General features: G+C 40.1%; 1 protein-coding gene across 2 annotated transcripts in view; it reads left to right on the top strand.

Annotated features, from left to right (window-relative positions):
* The first annotated feature begins 201 nt into the window (after positions 1-201).
* Positions 202-15,245, top strand: part of LOC5576168 — an 82,001-nt gene continuing 66,957 nt past the window's right edge. Inside the window, exon 1 of one of the 2 annotated variants that reach the window (XM_021841967.1) lies at positions 202-578. The gene's annotated coding sequence lies outside the window, so the exon portion shown is untranslated. The remainder of the gene's footprint in view (positions 579-15,245) is intronic. The other variant, XM_021841968.1, reaches the window with a different exon arrangement.

Genomic DNA, 15,245 nt, shown 5'->3' with positions numbered 1-15,245 from the left:
TTTCAGATAATCGCATAACGTGGATTTATCTTGCAGAGCACAATAGGGCAACGAACGAAATTCGACTGTAGTATGTTTTCTACGTAAGCTCTGCTCTGATCGCAAATTGCTCTCGATTCCATTTCTATCCCGTCTGGCAGCCCTTCCGAAATCGGCCACCTGGGGCTGCGCTCTCGACCTGTCAAAGTTTGTTTGTTGTTTTGCGTGAGAAGTGCATCAGCAGTCAAAGTGCATCCATCAGTGAGTGGCTGGCGTACGATCAAAACAGAAAATTTCCATTCGCTTTTTCATGTTTTATTGTGCATTGTTGTGTTTTGTGCGAAAAATAGTGTATTTCGGTTGTAGTTCAACAGTTTGCTGCAACGGGCAGATAATCCACAGTGAATTAGTGTGATAGGTTTGCTGGAATCGCGAAAATTTCGTTTTTACTTTCGGGGTGTTTTTGAGTTTCATTTCGCGGAATCGAGAAGCAATACATTTTTACATCGGGAAGTGATTGTTGGCAGGAAGATTAAGGAACCGAGAAACTGTGCCGCTGCCTGCAAGTAGATCTAAACGCCAACATCGAAGAAAGCAAGGTAATTGGTCCGAGTTCGATAAATTTTACAGCAGTAATTATTTTATGATCACCTTTGGGGTCAATCAACCACTAATGGCTGGGGAAGAAACGGTGTTTCGCTCTTCTCCCCCTTCCGATCAGATGATATTACGCGCCTCAACCTTGAACGTATCAAGAGAGGGCATTGCGTAGCTCTAGCCAGTTCAATATGGTACTACAGCTGTGTATACATGCAGCTTCCAATGCTCTACGTGTCGAGACGAGATTTTGGAGGACATTGGTGTAGCACAGCATCGTAAAACAACGATCAAAATACGTGCCAGAACGAGCGAGCACAGACTCCTCTATACTAGGGTGGCCCATAATGATCAACAAACCTACAACAATTTTAAGTTACACCCTCCAAATTTGCTCATTTTGACTCCCAAATGTTCAACTATTCGGCAACCCTAACACAGGGACCTTCCTTAGCCGAGTGGTTAGAGTCGGCGGCTACAAAGCCATGCTGAAGGTGTCTGGGTTCGATTCCCGGTCGGTCCAGGATCTTTCAGTAATGGAAATTTCTTTGAGTTCCCTGGGCATAGAGTATCATCGTACCTGCCACACAATATACGAATGCGAAAATGGCAAATTTGGCAAAGAAAGCTCTCAGTTAATAACTGTGGAAGTGCTCATGAGAACACTAAGCTGAGAAGCAGGCTTTGTTTTAGTGAAAACGTTAATGCCACAAGTGCCGTTAAGCACATTAACGCAAGTCTCTAAAAAGTATATTTTAATCGATGGTTCACAGTCAATCCTGGGTAACCTTCAGAGACTTTTACGCGACTATTCCACAGGAACCGGATCATATTCTTGGCACTTTTGATTCACTTCGGCAGTGGGTTTTTTTTTTGAAAGTTACTGAGCTCATTTCAGAAATACTTCTTGTAATTTTCTTAGAGATTTCTACTGGACAGGGCTGAGTCGCTTTTTAGTGACTTGGTCACTTTTTTAAAGCCAGTCACTGCAGAGTGTCTACTCGTTTACTAAAATGAAATTCCCTGATATTTCCAGGTTTTTTCCAGGTCTTAAGAAATAATTCCAGGCTCTGAAAAACTCTTAAATTCTGATGATTATCGAATTATAAATTTTTAATGAATTGGAATTCATTTCTAACATTAGGTCTTAAATGGCTTCAAAACACTTTAACAAAAAACAAAAATTTCTTTAGTTCTTTAGTGATTATTTTCCAAGGAATTCCCCCTACAATGTCATTTTAGAAACCTCAAGAATACAATATGAATTTTTTGAAGGAGAACCACAGAGATTTCATTGGGAATTCCTCCAAAGATTCCTCAACAAAGACTTAAGTTCTCCAGACAACGATTGTTCCATCGCTTTCTTTTGGGCACTCTCAAAAATACCCGTTTGGAACATCTAAAAAACAGTATCTTCTCCAGAAATCACCTCTGGGTCTTTCTTAGAATCCCCAACATTGATTTTCAGGAATATCTTTAACATTTCAACTTGAAATTTCTCTGTGGATACTTTCTGAATGTACCATCTCTATCTCTATCTCTCCTTCTAAGATTTCTTAACAAATTACTCCAGTAATTCTTTGAGATATTTCCCAAGCAATTCTTCGAATATTTTTTCAGGCATTTTTAAAAAAATATCTCTAAAGAAATTTCATGAAAATTTTTCAGAAATTATTAATTAAATGTTTGATAAATACCTGGACGTGTAATATTTTAGAAGAAAACCTATGAACCTCCTATGAAGCTTGTGTAAGGTTCAAATTACATAACTCTTGATGAACAAGGATCCCTGAAAGAACTCCTGGACACTTGAGGAAGTTTGAGAAGATTTCCTTGATCAAGATTAAGATATTGTAAACAAAATCAATCGAATCAATGTTATTCAGAAGGAATTTCCAAAGAAGTTTGTATGAGAATGATCGGAGTAATTACTGGAAAATTTGCAGCGGTGTTAGCTGGTGTGGAACCTTGAATAAACTTTAGAAGATCCCAAGTGTATTTTATTCGAGAAATTCATTGGAAAACGTTTGGATGAAATGCTGAAGAAACTCCTAGAAAAAAAAACTATAGCAGCATTATGATGAATCGACGATCGAGTTTATTGGGAAATCCTTCCTTCCTAATAGATGTCCTCGAATAACCCCTCGACAAACTGTTGGAACGATTCCTGGAAGTAATTATAAATGAACTCTAAAGGAATTCACATGAAAAAGCGTAGGAATTCTTGTGCGATTCCTTGGTAAAATATCTAAGCGAATTTCTTCAAAACTATAGTGGGTTTTCTTGAAGAAATTTCTGTACATGAATGTTCGAAAAATTCTTTAGAGCAACAACTGGAGGCATCGATTGAAGAATTAGTGCATAGTTTGTGATAATTTTCGAAAAAAAAAATCAAAGAAATAAATTAAGAAATTACGGGAGCACAAACTGGAAAATTCGGTGGATGAATTTCTGGGATAATTGGTAGATAGAATTCTATAAAAAAAATCTAGAGAACATTTTTGAAAGTATTCCAGATCAAATCACTTGGAATTACTGGGATATTTCTTGAAGCTTTTCCTCGAGGGATCTGCGAAAAAAAATCTAGATGAGCCTGTTGAATATTCGCATTATAGTCTCTGAATGTAAATGTGACTTTAGAATATAGTGACTTTAGAGACAATTTTGTTCAAAACATAGACTTTAGATATCTTCCTTGAAAAATAGAAACTTTTTCGACTTGCATTGAAATAGACACCAAATATCTTAAAAGAGAGGTTTACCAACACTGCGAAGGAAATAAAATGATTTTTTTTGTATTTCATTAGAATTTCTACAAAAAACAGAAATGCTTAAAATATATTCTGAGATCGGGCTGAGATCTGACGAAAAAGGTCTATTCAGAAGTTCCATTAAAAGGTATTAATTTTACTGGTGTATGCGTGAATCTTTTACATTAATCAAAAAACACTGCGTAACATTTTCATTGTTTCAAACATCAAAATACTTCTATTTACTTAAATTATAGTTACTGAAACCATGGCCGTTTTCAAAAATATTTTCTAGTTTTTGAGATATTGGGTGTTGAAATGCATTGTTTAACGACTGCAGTTAACTTGCATGCAAGAACCAGCTAATATGAAGATTTATTTGCTTAGTTTACTACAGAATTCAAAGTTGATGTGTAAGAGAATACTTTTCTACGAGTTTCTTGATACTTTCAAAGTTCAAAAGTTATTTGTTGGTGTATTAAAAAAGTATGGTATCTTGCCATATATGCCATATACTTTACTTACTTTTGCTGGCGCTACGTCCTTCAAGACATGACCTGCGCCACAATGTTACGCCAACTAACTCGGTCCATGGCTGCTAACCTCCAATTCCTCGATCGCCCCACACTTCCAAGATCCTGCTCCACTTGGTCAAACCACCTAGCTCGTTGCGCTCCCCTTCGTCTTGTACCGGCCGGATTTGAGTTGAACACCATTTTTGCGGGATTGTTGTCCGGCATTCTCACAACGTGTCCCGCCCATCGTACCCTTCCAGCTTTGGCGACTTTCGTGATACTGGGTTCACCGTAGAGTTGCGCAAGCTCGTGGTTCATTCTTCTCCTCCATACGCCGTTCTCACATACTCCGCCGAAGATCGTCCTAAGCACACGTCGTTCAAAAACTCCTAGCGCTTGCAGGTCCTCTTCAAGCATTGTCCACGTCTCATGCCCGTAGAGGACTACCGGTCTTATTAGCGTCTTGTACATGGTACACTTAGTACGGAAGTGAAGTTTACCAGACCGCAAGGTCTTGTGGAGTCCATAGTAAGCACGACTTCCGGCGATGATACGTCTTCGAATTTCTCTGCTGCAGTTGTTATCCGACGTTATCAATGATCCGAGATAGACGAATTCGTCCACCACCTCGAACTCATCCCCGTCGATCGTCACGCGTCTGCCTATGCGAGCTCTATCGCGCTCGGTTCCTCCAGCCAGCAGATATTTCGTCTTCGACGTATTTACCTTCAATCCAACCCGATCTGCTTCACGTTTCAGCCTGGTATACTGTTCAGCAACCACCTGGAACGTTCTTCCGACAATGTCCACGTCGTCAGCGAAACAAATGAACTGGCTGGATTTATTGAAGATCGTGCCCCGCATGTTGAAGCCCGCCCGTTTCATAACACCTTCTAGCGCAATATTGAACAGGAGGCAGGAAAGACCATCGCCTTGTCGAAGTCCTTTGCGTGTTTCAAACGGGTCCGATAAAGCACCCGATATCTTCACACAGCACTGTACACTATCCATCGTAGCTTTGATCAGTCTAGTCAGTTTCCCGGGAAAACCGTTCTCGTCCATAATCTTCCATAGCTCTTCGCGGTCGATGGTATCATAGGCCGCTTTGAAATCGATGAATAGGTGATGCGTAGGGACTTGATATTCGCGACACTTTTGAAGGATCTGCCGCAACATGAAGATTTGGTCTGTCGTCGATCGCCCGTCCACAAATCCGGCTTGATAACTTCCAACAAATCTGCTTGCCAGTGGCGATAGACGGCGGAAGATGATCTGGGAAAGCACTTTATAGGCTGCATTAAGAATGGTGATCGCTCGATAGTTCTCACATTCTAACTTGTCACCCTTTTTGTATATTGGGTATATTATTCCCTCCTTCCACTCCTCCGGTAGCTGTTCTGTATCCCAGATCCTGGCTATCAATCGGTGCAGACAAGTGGCCAACCTGTCCGGGCCCATTTTAATAAGTTCCGCTCCAATACCATCCTTTCCAGCTGCTTTGTTGTTCTTGAGCTGTTTGATAGCATCCTTAACTTCACCTATTGTGGGAGTTGGCACGTCTCCCTCATCCGCCGTACTGATGAAGCCATTCCTCCTGCTGTCTTGATCTTCCTCCTCTGCGCCGTTTAGGTGTTCATTGTAGTGCTGCTTCCACCTTTCAATCACCTCACGTTCGTCCGTCAAGATACCACCATCCTTATCCCGGCACATTTCGGCTCGCGGCACAAAGCCTTTGCGGGATGCATTTAGTTTCTTGTAGAACTTACGTGTTTCTTGAGAACGATACAACTGCTCCATCTCTTCGCACTCCAACTCTTCCAGGCGGCGCTTTTTATCCCGGAATAGATGGGTTTGCTGTCTTCGCTTCTGTTTGTATCGTTCCACGTTTTGACGGGTGCCTTGCTGCAGCATCATCGCCCGCGCTGCATTCTTCTCGTCCAAAACCGTCTGACACTCCTCGTCGAACCAACCGTTCCGTCGATTTGCTTCCACGAACCCAATGGCACCTTCCGCTGCGTTGTTTATGGCTGCTTTGAGACTACTCCAGCAGTCCTCAAGAGGGGCTTCGGTGAGCTCTCCCTCTTCCGGCAACGCTGCCTCAAGGCTTTGCGCGTATTCAGTTGCGACTTCGGGTTGCTTGAGTCGCTCCAGATTGTACCGGGGCGGGCGTCGGTACCGAATGTTGTTCACAACGGAAAGTCGTTGGCGCACTTTAACCGTCACAAGGTAGTGGTCCGAATCGATGTTTACGCCGCGATAGGTTCTGACGTCGATAATGTCCGAGAAGTGCCTTCCATCAATCAAAACGTGGTCGATTTGCGATTCAGTCTGTTGGGGTGATCTCCAGGTGTACCGATACGGGAGGCTGTGCTGGAAGTAGGTACTACGTATGGCCATGTTTTTGGAGGCGGCGAAATCAATCAGTCTAAGGCCGTTTTCGTTCGTAAGCTGGTGAGCGCTGAACTTCCCTATAATCGGTCTAAATTCCTCCTCCTGGCCAACCTGAGCGTTGAGATCTCCGATAACGATTTTGACATCATGGCTTGGGCAGCCGTCGTATTCACGTTCCAGCTGCGCGTAGAAAGCGTCCTTATCGTCATCGTCACTTGCTAGGTGAGGGCTGTGCACGTTGATTATGCTGATATTGAAGAAACGGCCTTTGATCCTCAACTTGCACATTCTGTTGTCGATTGGCCACCACCCAATCACGCGCCTCTGCATTTCGCCCATCACGATAAAAGCTGTGCCCAGCTCATGTCTATTGCCGCAGCTCTGGTAGATGGTATAACCATCCCTATACGTATGTACCGTCGACCCTTTCCAGCAAACCTCCTGCAGCGCTACGATGTCGAACTAGCGGACCCTCAATAATTCGGAAAGAATGCGGGTACTTCCCAAGAAATTGAGAGACTTACAGTTCCATGATCCGAGTTTCCAATCGTTAGTCCGTTTTCGATGCCTGGGTCTATGCCGATTGTTCCGGTCCGAATTTACATTGTATGCTTCCTGTACTGATGATTTTTACGGCTGGCTTGTAAGGCCTGCACCAACCCCCTGTCTCGCCGGAGGATCATCGTGCACAGCACTGTTTAGAGTCCCACGCTGGCACTAGGACGATGATCAGCCGCTCCTAACATGGAGAACAGACGCTGTTTTGAGCCGCCCCTAACATGGAGAACAGACGCTCTGATAAGCTACACCCTCAGAAGAGAGGCCATATAATAGGAACGAATAATTTAGTGTGACGATGGCGACATGTTGAAAAAATCGATTTATTCAACATTTATTCGTGCATTCAAACCAAATCCTACATAATCCTTCTTCTTCTTCTTCTTTCTGGCGTTACGTCCCACCTGGGACAAAGCCTGCTTCTCAGCTTAGCGTTCTTATGAGCACTTCCGCAGTTATTAACTGAGAGCTTTCTATGCCATTTGACCATTTTTTGCCTGTGTATATCGTGTGGCAGGTACGAAGATACTCTATGCCCTGGGATGTCGAGAAAATTTCCAACCCGAAAAGATCCTCGACCGGTGGGATTCGAACCCACGACCCTCAGCTTTAATAATCCTATTCTGGTGATTATTGGTGGGTTAGATCACTATATACCAATCATAGTTTAACTTTCAACATTAAAAAAAAAAACAGAATTTTATACTGCTTTGAGGATCCGTAACTCAAAATTGTAATGTGCTGGAACATTTTCGAAATGAGTTTCAAATTCACCAACCCCAAATTTACTAGCCACATGATTTGATCTTTGAGACACGCAAAAATGTTATCTTTGTTAGGCTGCGTAATATTACTGTTACCTTTGAAATCTTTAATCATGCAGATTCATAACCTGCAATAAACAGACATTTTTTCCGGAACTACGAATAATCGATGATTATAGTATTTCATGACAAATATATGGTGCATTGTTTGAGAGCATTTCACGGAAAACGTCTAAGTTTATAAATGAACTGAATCGTTAAAGTAGCATTTTGAAGCGGCGCAGCCGAAATTTTTCATATTAGGTGAATAAAGTGTGCAAAAATAGTTTCGAAATAGCTAATCGCGAACATATTCAACGATGAATTACTGTTTCAAAATTATTTCCCTGAGTGTGACCAAAATTCCCTGAGAATTCCAGGTTTTTTCCAGGTTGAATAAAATTCCCTGCGAATTCCAGGTTTTCCAGGTTTTTCCAGGTAGTAGACACCCTGCACTGGAGCTAAAAAGAGACCCGATGGCCAGCAACTCTTCCTACAAACAGCTCGCCGAGAAAGCCATGGGTAATACGGTAGAAGTGAGAGCCATGTGTCCGGAGGCAGTCCTTGAATGCAAGAACTTGGACGCAATCTCTACGAACGACGATGTAAGGGTTGCCATGAAAGTGCAGATGCAGATCCGCATAAGGAAGAGGCCATCCGGAATGCTAATAGCATCAATTAGGCTTTCGATTGAAGCGGCCGTCAAGGCACTAAAAACGGAGAAGATTAAAACAGGCTGGTCGGTATGTCCACTGTGTGTCTCTCAGAAACGGGAAGCATGCTATAGATGCCACGAGTACGGCCATCTTGCTAGATTCTGAAAGGGGCCTGACAGAGGTAATTTATGCAGAAGGTGCGGAGAAGAAGGCTACAAGGCTCAAGCCTGCCGGAAGCCTCCAAAGTGCATGATCTGCACTAACGGAGAGAATAACAACCACGTTACAGGAGGCCTGCGATGCCCGGCCTTCATAAAGGTGACTGCTACCAAACCCTAGTGGAGGTAATTCAAATTAACCTCAACCACTGTGACACAGCACAACACTTGCTGAGGCAATCTGTGGTGGAGTACGAGTGCGATGTGGCTGTCATATCGGAGCCATACCGTGTCCCGGCCGGCGATGGGAACTGGACAGCAGCCAACGCAAAATCAGTGGCGATATGAACAGTGGGAAGGTATCCTTTCAACCAAGCGCTTCGGTACAATATCAGGGTGTCGACTGGAAAAACATGGAAAGTCAGGGAATTTCACTTGAGGTCAGGGAAAAAATATCAATACTACAACATCAAACGAGTTGATTGTCTGAAATGATATTGTCAGGCTAAGTCAGCAATACGATATATGGAATAAAGAGGGTAATGAATCTTTCAAAATTGCAGTTAACCATTGAGGAAATGCTCTTATGTATAATAGAGTAAACTGTACTGCTTATATTTATCCTCAGAATTCAAATTTTCTGAATTGAAAAGCATCAACAGTACTCTCCGAACAACTTCTTCTAAATTGGCGTGGATTGCTTTAAAAATATTTTGTTGTTACTAATTGCCTAGTTTGGCGCATTTAGCACAAAATCTTGAAAAAAAATGTAGTTCACTACATCAAATTGTATCAATCCTTACAAGTTTGCTCAAAATATCGAGTAGAACTTGTGAAACTAAGTATAGAGAAAAACCAATAAGGATTTTCGTATTTAAGTGATGATGAATAAAAGCCGTATCTCAAAATTTTAGGATCACAAATCTGATGAATCAAACAATAATTTTTTTGAAAAAAAATGGTTGCTTGCTGGTGGTGGTCAATTGATCGTTTTTTCAACTCTTAACACTGTTTGGTTTTCTAGTTTTGTGTTCCTGATAATGGTACAATTTTTCAGTTCAATGTTTTGCATGAGAAATAAAAAAAAAAATTGTCGAAAGTACGTATGTTACAGATATTAGGATATGGACAGGATATTTCTTGTTTTGTTTTGTTCCAAGTTATTTCTGAAAATAGTTTGTTCAGATAGTACCGCCTTTCTTCAGGATTTTTATCAGGAGCTTTCTTATAGATATGACCAGTTTTTTTTTCTTACGATATACCCAGGAGATATTCTAGAAATTCTGAGGATGCCTCTCCAAATTTCTTGATTTATTTTATTTTTGAAAAGCAGAAATATTATTGAAAAGCAGAAATTTCAGGAATATTGTTTGAAATAATCTTCTCAACAAGCTGTTGAGAACCCAACCCATCATATTGTCAACGCGAATGGTTGTCAGGTTCTCTAGATCTGTGAGCTTGAAAATTCGAAATTTGGCTTTGTTGATAATCACCTTAAATTGAAGATACAACGAAGCCACATCTCAAATTTTCGAGAGCATAAATCTCATGGACCAAGTAATCGTTCGCTCTGAGAATTGGATTGATTGATCATCATCAACGTGTGACCAATCGATCATGTTTGGAGCATGAACAGCTGTTTGGTTCTCTAGATTTGTGCTTTTGAACATTTTAGGTGTGGCTTCGTTGCATCTTCATCTTAAGAATACTTAGATAAACTCCTTGAGGAGAAAACCTAGGCGTTATTCATATCGGAATCCTAAAATCATACCTAAAATAAATTACATGTTACTAATCATCGTGAAGCATATTAAAAATATTCTAAGAAAAAAATGAATACATTTTGGGAAAAACTCTATGTGATTCCTGAAAAATAAAAAAATAAAATATCTTAAAATGTTTTTAATTTTAGTTCATTCTATCATTAGGGCTTTTGAAGTCTGTTGATATTGACTGTTAAATAAATAAATAAATAAATGATTAGAAGACGTATTCTTGAAACAATCCTGAAAAATCCAAATTCTATTCTTAAAGAAATTCAAAACAATTTTAAGAAAACCCTGGAGATAAGGAGTTTTTAGGGGAAATCGTCATGGTAAAGTATTGAAGGAATATCTGTAAAATTATGTTTAAGAATTTCAAGAGGAATTTCTGAGAAATCTATGTGGAATTTCTTGAAGCCATTCTCAAAAAAAGTTTTTTTGGCATTGGCTAGAATTTTACCTGGAATAAGTAATAGCCAAATTTCATGATAAATTTCTTGCACTTAAAAAGCATGGTGGATGATCGTAATAGTGTTGCTTCTTATATTAAGAAGTTGTAATAAGGTATAATCAGGAAAGGGTCCAGAATTGTCGTTTATGCCTGAAATTTGTGAAATTATATTTGAGGTAGTTCAGTAGCCGAGTACATCTTTGATCAATTGCTCAGTTTAATCATATCAACTTGAATAAACGCTAAAAAATGTTATCTGACAAATATATTTCAGTAAAGTAATAGCTTTTCTTCAGTTTATTCATAAGACCTAGTATGAATAAACTGAATATTAGTATGATGTGTATGTGAAACTTTACATCATGCAAATTTTCGGATATGTATCTTTCTTGGATTACTAATTTTGGTTCAAATTAATTAATTGAGTGGCCTGGAATTTTTCTGGAAAACGACTGGAAGGTCAGGGAAAGTCAGGGAATTTTATTTTCAATATTGAGTCGACACCCTGAATATTAGTAGCGGACGGCAGTTGGAAGCGCGTGCGATTCCATCAAAAGAGTGGAGGTGGAAAACGTCGCAGTTTGACAAGGAGGTGTTTGTTGAAGCGTTGAAATTGGAGCGCAATGCTCAGCACTTTACTGCGAATGAGTTGACAGCGGCATTAGTACAAGCGTGCGATGCAACCATGCAGAGGGAAGGTAAACCGCGACATGGTCGCCGCCCAGCTTACTGGTGGAACTCGACGATTGCCGATCTGCGTACAAGCTGCTTTCGGGCTAGGAGAAGGATGCAGAGAGCCCGCAACGACGCTGAAAGAGCAGATCGAAGACCAGCGTACAAGGCGGTGAAAACCGCTCTCAACAGGGAAATCCGGCTCAGCAAGAAAGCCTGTCTGGAGGAGCTCTGTCGCAACGCCAATTTAGTCCTAAAATGTTTAATGAGTTCTTGTTTTTATTTGATAATATGATAAAGCATGTTCTTGCAACTACTTTAGCAATTTTTTCCAGCTCAAATAACGGCTATAACATATTTAAAGTTTAATTTGAAAAATTATTCCAAATATGAACCTTCACACTTTTGATCATGTTTAACGTTCACATTGTTCACAAAATTGCCACAGGGCTTTTACTTTTAACACTGGGGTTGTTCCTATCTGACATTTCGGAAGAGACACGAAAAACAAAATTTAACCAAAACTTTGAGTTTAAACCAAAATCTCAAAAACCGAAAAAAAATGTTTTTTGGATCTAAACCAATCTTATACAAGTCTTACTGGCCTATTGGGCGATTGGTACTAAAATTGAGACAGGGCTTTAGGACCCTATTCAAATCCGTGGGGTGACGCCTACAGAGTTGCAATGGCGAAGTTGAGGGGCCCAGCTGTACCACCCGGTAGGTGTCCGGAGAAGATGAAGACCATCATTGAAGCGCTATTCCCCCGGCCCGAACCGACGAGCTGGCCATCCACACCTTACGGAGCTCAGGATGACGACGAAGAAGAAGCCCAGGAAACGAACGATGAGCTGATCGCGGTGGCGAAAGCCTTAAAAATCAGGAAGGCTCCGGGACCAGACGGTATCCCCAACGTAGCTCTGAGAGCAGCAATCCAAGAAAACCCGGATATGTTGAGGATCGTGCTACAAAAATGTATAGATGAGGGTAGCTTCCCCGACATTTGGAAACGACAAAAGTTGGTGCTGCTGCCTAAACCAGGCAAGTCTCCTGGAGATCCTTCAGCATATAGACCGATATGTCTGCTGGACACAGTTGGCAAAGTGCTGGAGCGAGTAATCCTAAACAGGCTTACGAAATACACGGAGGGAGAAAACGGCCTGTGCGACATGCAGTTCGGCTTTCGGAAAGGTAGATCCACCGTTGATGCCATCCGAACGGTCGTGCAAGTTATGGAGACGGCGCGGAAACAAAAGATGAGAGGAAATCGGTACTGCGGTGTGGTCACTTCGGACGTAAAAAATGCCTTCAACAGTGCCAGTTGGGCTGCGATCGCCGAATCGCTGCACAGATTGAAGGTCCCCGAGTATCTTTGTAAAATTTTTAGGAGCTACTTTCAAAATCGTACACTGATCTACGAAACAGACGCTGGGAAAAGGTGCACAACAGTCACCCTCTGAAAAGCTATGTATGACGGAGTGTGAAGATCGTCGGCTTCGCGGATGACGTGGTACTCGTAGTCATCGGCGAATCACTAGAAGAAGTAGAGATACTTTCTACTGAAGCAGTAGACGCCGTGGAAGAATGGATGCGAGAGAAGAAGCTTGTGTTAGCCCATCACAAAACCGAAGTTGTGATGATAAGCAACCGAAAGGCAGTGCAGAAGGTGAGAATCTCGTTTGGACAGTGTACCATCGACTCAAAGCGGGAAGTCAAACACCTGGGAGCAGAGGCGCTATCGTATTACTGTATGTGTTTTTTCATGATCTGCTATAGGAATTTCATCAGAAATTATTTCAGCTATGTTCAGATATTACTTCAGAAATTTCTAAAGGTGCATATTTAGCTATTATTTTCCAAGGAATTCCTCCACGCACATTCCTAGGGATTTTCTCCAAGAATTTTGCTTAGGATATCTCAAGAATTCAGTCTGGATTTTTCCAAGGAGTAACACAGAAATGGAATATCTCCAAACAATATTTTGGAAATCATAATAATTTCTCCAAAAATTCTTTGAGAAATTTTTCAAGAAAGTCCAAATTTCTCCAAGATTGATTTTATCCAGTGATTCTACCTAGACTTCCCAGGAAAATCCTCCTAAAATTTAATCAATAACTTCTTCTGAGATACCTCCAGGAATTTCTAGGGATTTCCTATTTAATTTCTTCTAGAAATTTATCTGAAGATACCATCAGCAATTGCTCCAGAGATTACTTCTAAAATTTCTACAGAATTAGTGGAAGTTCTATGAGATTTTCCAAAGTAAGTTTTGAAATTTTTTTGTGATTTCTTCCAACAATGTCTCCAAGGAAAGGTCAAGAAAATGTTTCTGAATAATAAATCCTTGAGATATTTCTGAAGGAAATCCTGAAGTAACCTCTGATACAACCTGTTTAAGTTTTAAAGTCATCCTTAACTAACAAGACAAGTTTTAAAAGATTTCATAGATAATTTGCTGAGATAATCGCAAATGAAAATCAATCAAATCTCAGGATTTTCGAAAGAAATTTCTCGCAAAAGATTGGGCAGAATCTCGAAAGAAATTTGTGCAGGAATGATTGGAAGAATTATTGGGTATTAACTGGTGTAAAAACTTAAATAGACTTTGAAGATTGCGTAGATATTTTTTGAGAAACATTTCAAGAAATATTTGGAAAATCTGATATTTGGATTGAATGCAGGGGGGATGAAATGCTAGAAAAATTCCTGAAAAAAAAATTAAAAAAAAACATTTACGGGTGGAGGAATTCTTGCAGGGTTTCTAGAAAAAAAAAATCCTCCAGAGGCTATTATTTTCAAAAACTCATGAATAAATCGTCGAAGAAATTATGTTAAAATCTTTGGAAGATCTCCTACAGTAACAACTGGAAAATTCGGTTGGAGGATTAGTGAAAAAATATCTGCAGGAAATCCTAGGATAGTTTTAGAAACAAATTTAATTTTTTTTTTGTTAGGAAGGTTAAGCCACTGCGTCTATTGGATTGAACTTTTAAACAAACAAATTTAAATATTATCTGAGGAATTTACTAGAGGCAGTAGCTTTGGAGTTCTCATGGATTTCCTGGAGCTAATTCTGGATAAATTCTTCTAAACATGCTTTTATAATTCGCTGGAAGAATTTCAGGAAAATTGGCAGATAAAACTCTAGAAGAATTTCAGGAGTGTTCCCTCTAAGAGACCCTGAAAGTATTCTTAGTAAACCTCTTATGATAATTTCTAAAACGTTTCCTCGGGGAATCTGAGACGAAATTTTTGAAAAGCCTGTTGAACCAACAACGTTGCATCAGAAATCAATGCAAGTAAATAAGAAAAAAAGAGACCTTAGAGACCATTATGGTTAAAACAGAAACTTTAGTGATCTTCCTTCAAAGTAGAGACGTCTTAAAAATTTGCATTAAGGCGAAGTAGTAAATTAGACTAGCTACTTATGGAAAGTATGCACTTCAACAGAAAATTAAACGTCTATCTCGATGCATGGGAAATTTCTTGCGAGAAATGGTCAAGATAAGCATTTTTCTTTGAACGCGGTACGCAGTTGAAAAGAAATGTAAATTCAAATGGAGCTCACTGTAGAAAATTTCTTGACCATTTCTTTCGCAGATTTTCTTTTTAGCAGAACGGTATACTTAGCTATAGCCTTTAAATAGACACCAGAAAATATCATTGGGAAATTTGTTGACATAATTTTTTTAAGAACTATTCTTATTTACTTCCAATGTCTACGGCAATTCCGAATCAGAAGAAGAACTTCTTGACACTTTGGAATTGTGTTGAAAATCTTCAAGAGATTCAGCAATGGTTTGATAGATTATATCAAGAGTGATCGCACGCACCACAACACTCGTGCTTTATATAACACAATGCGAACACGTTCTTCAAGTATCTTTAATAATTTTCTATAGATCTTCCAAAAACTTCTCATGAAGTACTTCCGGAAATGCTCACGGAAATT

Source organism: Aedes aegypti, chromosome 2 (genome assembly GCF_002204515.2).
Source record: "Aedes aegypti strain LVP_AGWG chromosome 2, AaegL5.0 Primary Assembly, whole genome shotgun sequence".
Lineage (NCBI taxonomy): Eukaryota > Metazoa > Arthropoda > Insecta > Diptera > Culicidae > Aedes > Aedes aegypti.
The sequence above is the reverse complement of the archived record's forward strand: the minus strand, read 5'-3'. Positions and strand labels throughout refer to the sequence as shown.